This window comes from Pseudophryne corroboree, chromosome 7 (assembly GCF_028390025.1).
Source record: "Pseudophryne corroboree isolate aPseCor3 chromosome 7, aPseCor3.hap2, whole genome shotgun sequence".
Lineage (NCBI taxonomy): Eukaryota > Metazoa > Chordata > Amphibia > Anura > Myobatrachidae > Pseudophryne > Pseudophryne corroboree.
The window spans coordinates 175,324,694-175,335,975 of NC_086450.1; the positions used below are offsets into that span (position 1 = coordinate 175,324,694).

The 11,282-nt window shown below is 48.5% G+C and overlaps 1 protein-coding gene across 1 annotated transcript in view; it reads right to left on the minus strand.

Moving 5' to 3' along the window:
* The window catches only part of MGAT5 (alpha-1,6-mannosylglycoprotein 6-beta-N-acetylglucosaminyltransferase), a 298,273-nt gene extending 288,157 nt beyond the window's left edge, over positions 1–10,116 (minus strand). Inside the window, exon 1 of the mRNA XM_063933791.1 lies at positions 9,791–10,116. The gene's annotated coding sequence lies outside the window, so the exon portion shown is untranslated. The remainder of the gene's footprint in view (positions 1–9,790) is intronic.
* Positions 10,117–11,282: the final 1,166 nt, after the last annotated feature.

Genomic DNA, 11,282 nt, shown 5'->3' on the forward strand with positions numbered 1-11,282 from the left:
CTGTGAGCAAGCCCACTGCGCGCTGAAATTCTTGAGTCGACCCCCCACCGCTCCTGAGTCCGCTTGTAAAGCCCCAGCGTCATGCTGAGGGCTTTGCAGAACCCGCGGAGGGCTTCTGTTCCTGGGAAGGAGCTGCTTGCTGGCCTCTCTTACCCTTTCCTCTGCCTCGGGGCAGATATGACTGTCCTTTTGCCCGCTTGTTCTTATAGGACCGAAAGGACTGCGGCTGAAAAGACGGTGTCTTTTTCTGTTGGGAGGGGGTCTGAGGTAAAAAGGTGGATTTCCCGGCAGTTGCCGTGGCCACCAAATCCGATAGACCGACGCCAAATAATTCCTCTCCTTTATACGGCAATACTTCCATATGCCGTTTGGAATCCGCATCACCTGACCACTGTCGTGTCCATAAACTTCTTCTGGCAGATATGGACATCGCACTTACTCTCGATGCCAGAGTGCAAATATCCCTCTGAGCATCTCGCATATAAAGAAAAGCATCCTTTAATTGCTCTAAAGTCTGTAAAATACTGTCCCTATCCAGGGTATCAATATTTTCAGTCAGGGAATCCGACCAGACCACTCCAGCACTGCACATCCAGGCTGAAGCGATGGCTGGTCGCAGTATAACACCAGTATGTGTGTATATACTTTTTAGAGTAGTTTCCAGCCTCCTATCAGCTGGATCCTTGAGGGCGGCCGTATCAGGAGACGGTAACGCCACTTGTTTTGATAAGCGTGTGAGCGCCTTATCCACCTTAGGGGGTGTTTCCCAGCGCGCCCTAACCTCTGGCGGGAAAGGGTATAATGCCAATAACTTTTTAGAAATTAGCCCTTTTCTATCTGGGTTAACCCACGCTTCATCACATACATCATTCAATTCCTCTGATTCAGGAAAAACTACAGGTAGTTTTTTTACCCCCCACATAATACCCCTTTTTGTGGTACTTGTAGTATCAGAGATATGCAAAGTCTCCTTCATTGCCGTGATCATATAACGTGTGGCCCTACTGGAAAATACGTTTGTTTCTTCACCGTCGACACTAGATTCAGTGTCCGTGTCTGGGTCTGTATCGACCGACTGAGGTAAAGGGCGTTTTACAGCCCCTGACGGTGTCTGAGACGCCTGGGCAGGTACCAACTGGTTTGACGGCCGTCTCATGTCGTCAACTGATTTTTGTAATGTGCTGACATTATCACGTAATTCCATAAACAAAGCCATCCATTCCGGTGTCGACTCCCTAGGGGGTGACATCACCATTACCGGCAATTGCTCCGCCTCCACACCAACATCGTCCTCATACATGTCGACACACACGTACCGACACACAGCAGACACACCGGGAATGCTCTATTGAAGACAGGACCCCACTAGCCCTTTGGGGAGACAGAGGGAGAGTTTGCCAGCACACACCCAAGCGCTATAATATATATGGGAACAACCCTATATAAGTGTTGTATCCTTATAGCAGCTTAAATATATTAATATCGCCAAAAAAAAAGTGCCCCCCCTCTCTGTTTTACCCTGTTTCTGTAGTGCAGTGCAGGGGAGAGTCCTGGGAGCCTTCCTCACAGCGGAGCTGAGCAGGAAAATGGCGCTGTGTGCTGAGGAGAATAAGCCCCGCCCCCTATTTCGGCGGGCTCTTCTCCGGAATCTGTGAGATCTGGCAGGGGTTAAATACATCCATATAGCCTCAAAGGGCTATATGTGATGTATTTTTAGCCATAAAAAGGTATAATACATTGCTGCCCAGGGCGCCCCCCCAACGCCCTGCACCCTCCGTGACCGCTGTGTGAAGTGTGCTGACAACAATGGCGCACAGCTGCAGTGCTGTGCGCTACCTCAGGAAGACTGAAAAGTCTTCTGCCGCCTGCTTCTGGACCTCTTCCATCTTCGGCATCTGCAAGGGGGGTCGGCGGCGCGGCTCCGGGACGAACCCCAGGGTGAGACCTGTGTTCCGACTCCCTCTGGAGCTAATGGTGTCCAGTAGCCTAAGAAGCCAATCCATCCTGCACGCAGGTGAGTTCACTTCTCTCCCCTAAGTCCCTCGATGCAGTGAGCCTGTTGCCAGCAGGACTCACTGAAAATAAAAAACCTAAAAAACTTTTTCTAAGCAGCTCTTTAGGAGAGCCACCTAGATTGCACCCTGCTCGGACGGGCACAAAAACCTAACTGAGGCTTGGAGGAGGGTCATAGGGGGAGGAGCCAGTGCACATCACCTGATCCTAAAGCTTTATTTTTGTGCCCTGTCTCCTGCGGAGCCGCTAATCCCCATGGTCCTGACGGAGTCCCCAGCATCCACTAGGACGTTAGAGAAAGGTTGGTTTATATGAAAAGATGAAACCACTTTCGGCAGAAATTGTGGACGGGTCCGCAATTCTGCTCTATCCACATGAAAAACCCAGATAGGGGCTTTTATGTGACAAAGCCGCCAACTCTGACACACGCCTAGCCGAAGCCAAGGCTAATAGCATGACCACCTTCCACGTGAGATATTTCAACTCCACCGTTTTAAGTGGTTCAAACCAGTGGGATTTCAGGAAACTCAACACCACGTTAAGATCCCAAGGTGCCACTGGAGGCACAAAAGGAGGCTGAATATGCAGCACTCCCTTTACAAACGTCTGAACTTCTGGTAGAGAAGCCAACTCCTTTTGAAAGAAAATAGATAGGGCCGAAATCTGGACCTTAATGGAACCCAATTTTAGGCCCAAATTCACTCCGGACTGTAGGAAGTGAAGGAAACGGCCCAGCTGGAATTCCTCCGAAGGAGCATTCCTGGCCTCACACCAAGAAACATATTTCCGCCATATACGGTGATAATGTTGAGCTGTCACGTCCTTCCTAGCCTTTATCAGCGTAGGAATGACCTCATCCGGAATGCCTTTCTCTGCTAGGATCCGGCGTTCAACCGCCATGCCGTCAAACACAGCCGCGGTAAGTCTTGGAACAGACAGGGCCCCTGTTGCAACAAGTCCTGTCTTAGAGGAAGAGGCCAGGGGCCCTCTGTGAGCATTTCTTGCAGATCTGGATACCAAGTCATTCGTGGCCAATCTGGAATAATGAGGATTGTTCTCACTCCTCTTTTTCTTATTATCCTCAGCACCTTGGGTATGAGAGGAAGAGGAGGAAATACATAGACCGACTGGAACACCCACGGTGTCACCAGGGCATCCACAGCTATCACCTGAGGGTCTCTTGACCTGGCGCAATACCTCTGTAGCTTTTTGTTGAGGCGGGATGCCATCATGTCCACCTGTGGCAGTTCCCACCGACTTGTAATCTGTGCGAAGACTTCCTGATGAAGTCCCCACTCTCCCGGGTGGAGGTCGTGTCAGCTGAGGAAGTCTGCTTCCCAGTTGTCCACTCCCGTGATGAACACTGCTGACAGTGCGCTTACGTGATTCTCCGCCAAGCGAAGAATTCTGGTGGCTTCCGCCATCGCCACCCTGCTCCTTGTGCCGCCTTGTCGGTTTACATGAGCCACTGCGGTGATGTTGTCTGACTGAATCAGAACCGGTTGGTCACGAAGCAGGGTCTCCGCTTGACGTAGGGCGTTGTATATGGCCCTTAGTTCCAGGATGTTGATGTGAAGGCAAGTCTCTTGACTTGACCACAGACCTTGGAAATTTCTTCCCTGTGTGACTGCTCCCCAACCTCGGAGGCTTGCGTCCGTGGTCACAAGGACCCAGTCCTGAATGCCGAATCTGCAGCCCTCGAGAAGGTGAGCGCTCTGCAGCCACCACAGGAGTGACACCCTGGCCCTGGAGGATAGGGTGATTAACCGATGCATCTGAAGATGTGATCCGGACCACTTGTCCAGTAAGTCCCATTGAAAAGTCCTCGCATGGAACCTGCCGAAGGGAATGGCCTCGTATGATGCCAACCTCTTTCCCAGGTCTCAGGTGCAGTGATGTACCGACACCTGTTTTGCTTTTAATAGGTTCCTGACCAGTGTCATGAGTTCCTGAGCTTTCTCTATCGGGAGATAAACCCTTTTCTGGTCTGTGTCTAGAATCATGCCCCGGAAAGGCAGACGAGTCGTAGGAACCAACTGCGACTTTGGAATATTCAGAATCCAGCCGTGTTGCCGTAACACTTCCAGAGAAAGTGCGACGCTGTTCAGCAACCACTCTCTTGATCTCGCTTTTATGAGGAGATCGTCCAAGTACGGGATAATGGTGACCCCTTGCTTCCGCAGGAGTACCATCATTTCCGCCATTACCTTGGTAAATATTCTCGGTGCCGTGGAGAGACCAAACGGCAACGTCTGAAATTGGTAATGACAATCCTGTACCACAAATCTGAGGTACGCCTGATGAGGTGGATAAATGGGGACATGAAGGTATGCATCCTTTATGTCCAGAGACACCATAAAATCCCCCCCTTCCAGGCTTGCGATGACCGCTCTCAGCGATTCCATCTTGAACTTGAACCTTTTCAGGTATATGTTCAGGGATTTTAAATTCAATATGGGTCTGACCGAACCGTCCGGTTTCGGGACTACAAACATGTGCGAATAATAACCCCTTCCCTGTTGAAGGAGGGGAACCTTGACCACCACCTGTTGAAGATACAATTTGTGAATTGCAGTTAACACTATTTCCCTCTCGTGGGGGGAAGCTGGTAGGGCCGATTTGAGGTATCGGTGAGGGGGCATCTCTTCGAATTCCAGCTTGTATCCCTGAGACACAATTTCTATCGCCCAGGGATCCACCTGGGAGTGAACCCACTTGTGGCTGAAATTTCGAAGACGTGCCCCCACCGGGCCTAGCTCCACCTGTGGAGCCCCAGCGTCATGCGGTGGACTTTGTAGGGGCCGGGGAGGACTTCTGTTCCTGGGAACTAGCTGTGTTGTGCAGCTTCTTACCTCTGCCCCTGCCTCTGGCAAGAAAGGACGCACCTCGGACTTTCTTGTTTCTTTGTGATCGAAAGGACTGCATTTGATAATATGGTGCTCTCTTAGGCTGTGAGGGAATAAAAGGCAAAAAATTTGACTTTCCAGCTGTAGCTGTGGAGACCAGGTCCGAGAGACCCTCCCCAAACAATTCCTCACCCTTGTAAGGTAAAACCTCCATATGCCTTTTTGAGTCGGCATCACCTGTCCATTGCCGAGTCCACATGACCCTTCTGGCAGAAATCGACATAGCATTTATTCTAGAACCCAGTAGACTAATGTCTCTTTGAGCATCTCTCATATATAGAACAGCGTCTTTAATATGCCCCAGGGTCAACAATACAGTATCCTTGTCTAAGGTATCAATTTCCTCAGATAAGGTATCCGTCCATGCTGCTACAGCACTACACACCCAGGTTGACGCGATTGCCGGCCTCAGTAAGGTACCTGAATGTGTATAAATGGACTTCAGGGTAACCTCCTGTTTGTGATCCGCAGCATCTTTGAGGGTAGCCGTATCCTGTGACGGCAGGGCTACCTTCTTGGATAAGCGTGTTAAAGCTTTGTCCACCCTAGGGGAGGATTCCCAGCGTAACCTGTCCGTTGGCGGGAAAGGATACGCCATAAGAATCCTTTTGGAAATTTGCAGTTTTTTATCTGTAGATTCCCAAGCCTTTTCACATAACTTATTTAGCTTGTGTAAGGGGGGAAAGGTTACCTCCGGCTTCTTTTCCCCATACATATGCACCCTCTTGTCAGGGACTGGGGTTTCCTCTGTGATGTGCAACACATCCTTAATTGCTATAATCATATAACGGATGGATTTAGCCAATTTTGGCTGTAACTTTGCATCATCGTAATCGACACTGAAATCAGAATCCATGTCGGTATCTGTGTCAACAGTTTGGGATAGTGGGCGCTTCTGAGACCCTGACGGCCTCTGCGACATAGGATCAGGCATGGGTTGGGACCCTGACTGTCCAGAGGCTTCAGCTCTTTCTAACTTTTTATGCAAGGAATTAACATTATCATTTAAAACCTTCCACATATCCATCCAATCAGGTGTCGGCGGAGACACCACATTCATTTGCTCCCGCTCTGCTTCCACATAGCCTTCCTCATCAGACATGTCGACACAAGCGTACCGACACACCACACAGGGAATGCCCTCTCTGAAGACAGTTCCCCCACAAGGCCCTTTGGAGAGACAGAGAGAGAGTATGCCAGCACATACCCCAGCGCTATAAACCCAGGAATAACAAAGTAACTTAATATTAACCCAGTAGCTGCTGTTTATATTGCTTTTTGCGCCTAATTATGTGCCCCCCCCTCTCTTTTTACCCTTCTACCGTGTATCTGCAGGGGAGAGCCTGGGGAGCTTCCTCTCAGCGGAGCTGTGGAGAAAAAATGGCGCTGGTGAGTGCTGAGGAAGAAGCCCCGCCCCCTCGGCGGCGGGCTTCTGTCCCGCTTAAATATGCAATTTTTTGGCGGGGGCTCATACATATATACAGTGCCCAGCTTTATATATGCTTAACTTTGCCAAAAGAGGTCCCAAATGCTGCCCAGGGCGCCCCCCCCCCCCCCGCGCCCTGCACCCTTACAGTGACCGGAGTATGTGTAGGTGTGTGGAGCAATGGCGCACAGCTGCAGTGCTGTGCGTTACCTCAGTGAAGAACACGGAGTCTTCTTCCGCCTGTGAAGTCTTCTTTGCTTCTCATACTCACCCGGCTTCTGTGTTCCAGCTCTGCGAGGGGGACGGCGGAGCGGCTCTGGGACCGGACGGTGAGGGTGAGATCCTGCGTACCGATCCCTCTGGAGCCAATGGTGTCCAGTAGCCTAAGAAGCAGGACCTAGCTTCAGAGAGTAGGGCTGCTTCTCTCCCCTCAGTCCCACGATGCAGGGAGTCTGTTGCCAGCAGAGCTCCCTGAAAATAAAAAACCTAACAAAATACTTTCTCTCAGCAAACTCAGGAGAGCTCACTGAAAAGCACCCAGCTCGTCTGGGCACAGTATCAAACTGAGGTCTGGAGGAGGGGCATAGAGGGAGGAGCCAGTGCACACCAGAACCTAAATTCTTTCTTAAAGTGCCCATGTCTCCTGCGGAGCCCGTCTATCCCCATGGTCCTTACGGAGTCCCCAGCATCCACTAGGACGTTAGAGAAATGGTGTTTGTGCCCACTTTGCCAGTGTATTTCATGCCCAAAACAGCGTTGGGCCAAGCAAAATACAAGTGGGTCATATGTAAGTGACCACGCTTTCTTGATTTCAGGTGTCAAATTTGTGGCCCAAGACTGGTGAACTCTTGCAAAACTACAGCTACTTATTCAAAATGGTAAATTATGGTGTTTGTGCCCACTTTGCCAGTGTATTTCATGCCCAAAACAGCGTTGGGCCAAGCAAAATACAAGTGGGTCATATGCAAGTGACCACCCTCAGTTGATTTCAGGTGTCAAATTTGTGGCCCAAGACTAGTTAACCCTTAAGGTGGCCATCCACTACTCAGACTTGTCTGAACTGCAGATAGCATCAGATTTCTCTTGAACTCTCCCGGGAGCGTCCTGGGAATTGGATCAGACCCTGGCTTTAATTTTCATTACATTCACTTCAGATATATCTGATGCAATATATCATGTGCCAGATCGCATCAGATATATCTGATGCACACATGCTACATGCGATTGATCTGATGCTGCTGCTGCCGCTGTTCCCCCTCTTGGTGGGTGGGAGTGGTCAGGGAGATGCCAGTCAAGTGACGCTTCAGATGAATCTGATCAGATACATCTGAAGTAAAAAAAACAATCCGATGTGCACCTGTTTTCTTCAGATTCAGATAAATAGTTGGGGCAGCCTCAGAGATCTGTAGTTCAGACATATCTGACACGGGAGTGAGCATTGGATCGGAAGAGCCATCCAATGTGACACTTTTCTTCAGATATGACGGTCAGATGCATCGAAATCTGAAGAAAACTGCCCAAATCTGACTAATGGATGGGGGCCTTTACAAAACTGAATGATCTGAATAAGAAGCTGGAGTTCGAATAAGAAGTGAATAAGCAGCTAGAGCTTGAATAAGAAGTGAATAAGAAGCTAACTTCAGCCTCGTAAAAAACTAGGGGTTTATGATAACCGCATAAATGTTGTTATTCTCCAAGTTTTACGGAGTTAGAGCTCTTAGTAAGGAACATATTAAGTCTAGAATGTTGTAGACCTCTGAAGTATAGACATGTACTAAAATAAATCAATTAACAGTAAAAACAGAGACAATTCGACTTACTACAATGTTCTGTTGAGATAATAGAAAACTAAAGTGCTGTATATTGACAATAAAAACACATGTATATATACATATATAGCTTATAGTCAGCCTACCATAAAATGCTGCAAACATAGTATTATATTTATACTGTATATATCTGTAAGACTTACAGTGTACAGTAGATCATTAGATGACAGCAGATTCCTTACTCCAAAAAATATAAAAAAATAAAATATAGTTGAACCCAAAAAGATGCATACTGTATGTCAAAGACCTCAAAAACCAATGGGAAAAAAACAAAACAAAAACAATCAGCATTGCTAGGTGGGAGAGCCGAGACACACAACCTTTCTAGAGCGGTTCCACTTACAGAGTGATTGCTACACGCTCATACACTCAGACTACAGTAGTTTCCATGCATTACATTATATTATGCTCCGAGCAGCATCTTGTGGTCACATGAGAAGACCTAGCTTAGTATTTAAACAGAAATGTCAGTATACTGCCCTCAATGACTAGTAGGAATGGGTAAGGCTACATCTAATTTGTGTTAAATATGAAAAGAAAAGAAAAGAAAAAAAAGAACATTGGATAATACGCTTAACGCCAACTAAAATGTAAAAATAATTTGCAACAAAGAGGAAACAAGTAGGACAAATACTCGTTTGCACAAATTGTATTTGTCAGTTGTATTACAACATTAAACACCTATTAGGTTATGTCCTGCAACAGCCAGCTGCAACAGGTGCAAGAGCAGCAGGGGCCACACAACCTGAGGAGATGACAATTGCTAGTCCAGGATCCACATATGGGGATGCCCCCACAGCTGATGAACAAACCACCTACTGTATATACAGTGACTTCATGAGAAGGTCCCGGACTGCAGAAAGGACTAGGGCAAGGAAGGGGGATTTCACCCACGTGACCATTACCAGCCCACACCCCTGGAGAAGGTGCAGGCTATACAGATGCATACCTGCAGCAGTGCAGGACAACTGGACCCCGCAGGCCAGGGTAATATATAACCCACATGAAGTAAAGCATCAGCTTGATGGACAACTACAGGTAAGTGAATATAATACATGTATACATTAATTGGGGGGGTCCTGTGAGCTTTCAGGTTATTGCACGGTGATCTAATAACGGACACCCAGTGCAGAAAAGCAGACAGGCTGCCTAGTTCCTGGGAATGACAGTAGTGTTATTTACCAACATACAGTATGCATGTCTGCACTAGCACCAGGATCAGAGGACTGCTGTCACATCACTGTACCTGCTGTATCTTACTGATGGCTGGGTGCTAGAGACTGCTGCCATGTGCACCTTCCTGCAGTGCTGGGAAATACACCCATTGTGGGAGCAGGGGGCACGTCTACTGGAGTGCTGCCCAAACCTGCCCCTGTACAGATCTACAGATCAATCAACCGTGGCACTGGTGAGCAGGCGGGGGATGGGAGTTGTAGTCCCAGCCAGTAAGCGTGCCAGGGTGAGCAGGGTGTATGGAGATGCCTGGGCTTGCTGTATGGGATAATGCTGTTGTGTGACCAGGGGTGGAAAGAGGCAATGGCACTACCGGCAAGCTGCAGGATGCAGTGACATGTATGCCCCCCATGCTGTGCAGTGTGATGATGATGATGGGTTACCTGCTGCTGCTGCTAGCTGGGCGATACTGTCGCATCCTTGCCCTCTCTCGGTTGCTGCGATCACGGGGCGTTCTGAAAATCGCTTCCATGGCACATTGGTGCCCGAGACGTGTATCGTGCAAACCCCATCCGTGCTCGATCTTGCAGATTGCGGCTCCCTGTTGTCCCCAAGAAGACACCCTGCCTGCAGCACAGACACACACAGTTATAGGGCGAGACCCAATGCACCTCCAACCAGTGTGAGCCGAACCACCGCGACACAGGCGGGGAGGAAGCAAAGACGAAGCGCTGCTTACGACGTACCGAGCTGGGAGAGCAGGTCTAGGGATACCCCTTCTACTGCAGTCATGTGGTCGGCGCTGACAGTCAGACTGACAGAATGCTCGGCCAATAGCAGAGAGAGGCAGCTGGATTGCATCCAATAAAGGCTCGGTGGGCGGACCCTGAAGCTGTTTGTGGTCTGTGTCTTTGTGAAAAGGCTCATTCAGTCAGTCACAGTGTCATGTACAGAGTGAAGGGCAGAGGGAAAGGTTGTTGGGCTGTTGCTGGCAGCTGAGTGCTGTCTGGGTATACCTCCAAATAATGTGTCTTTGTATGTAAGCAGTAGATTAATGTGTGTGTAATCGTGTGAGACACAGTCTCAGTGTTTCCATATAAATGTATTGTGTGTGCTGCGATCTTGATGAGCACGCCTGGGGATCCGGACCGGTGGGGGTTTATTGCAGCCAAAATATGGGTCTCCCGTGGATAAGCATAAACCACATAACTGACGATTTTCCCTTCAAAACTGGTCATAAAAACATGTGAATTCTTTGTTTTCTGGTATTACGTATTTTCATTTTTATTTTTTTCTTACTGTTAGGTTTTATCAATGCTCCCTGGGAGTTACACAATTACAATGTTTTTTCTTTTGTAACCCCAAATTTATTCAATAAACGATTATAAAAAAATATATATTTCTCTTACCCCCTAGACTCGAGGATACTGGGGTGAATTTAGTACCATGGGGTATAGACGGGTACACTAGAAGCCATGGGCACTTTAAGAATTTGATAGTGTGGGATGGCTCTTCCCTCTATGCCCCTCCTACCAGACTCAGTTTAGAAAATGTGCTCGGAGGAGCCAGTCACGCTGAAGGAAGCTCCTGAAGAGTTTTCTGCATTTATCTCCTATATAATAGCCCAGATCTGTGACTTTGTGACTCATTTGCTAACGCTGGGCGGAGTCAAAACAGTGGGCGGAGTTAGTCAAATGAGTCACAGATCTGGGCAAATCTATAGGAGACTTGGAGCAGGAGCAGATGGTATGGGCATGGCCAGTGCCAGATTAAGGTCCAAATGGGCCTGGAGCTGAAATGTATGAAAGGCCTATTGTGTGCTTTGGCAGGAGGTATGACAAGTGCTGCGATGAGGGTGGTATAAATAGGGGGTGTGGCCTTTGCTATGGGTGTGGCTATCTCCATGGAGGTTGTAGCTAGTGCCTACTGTTAACC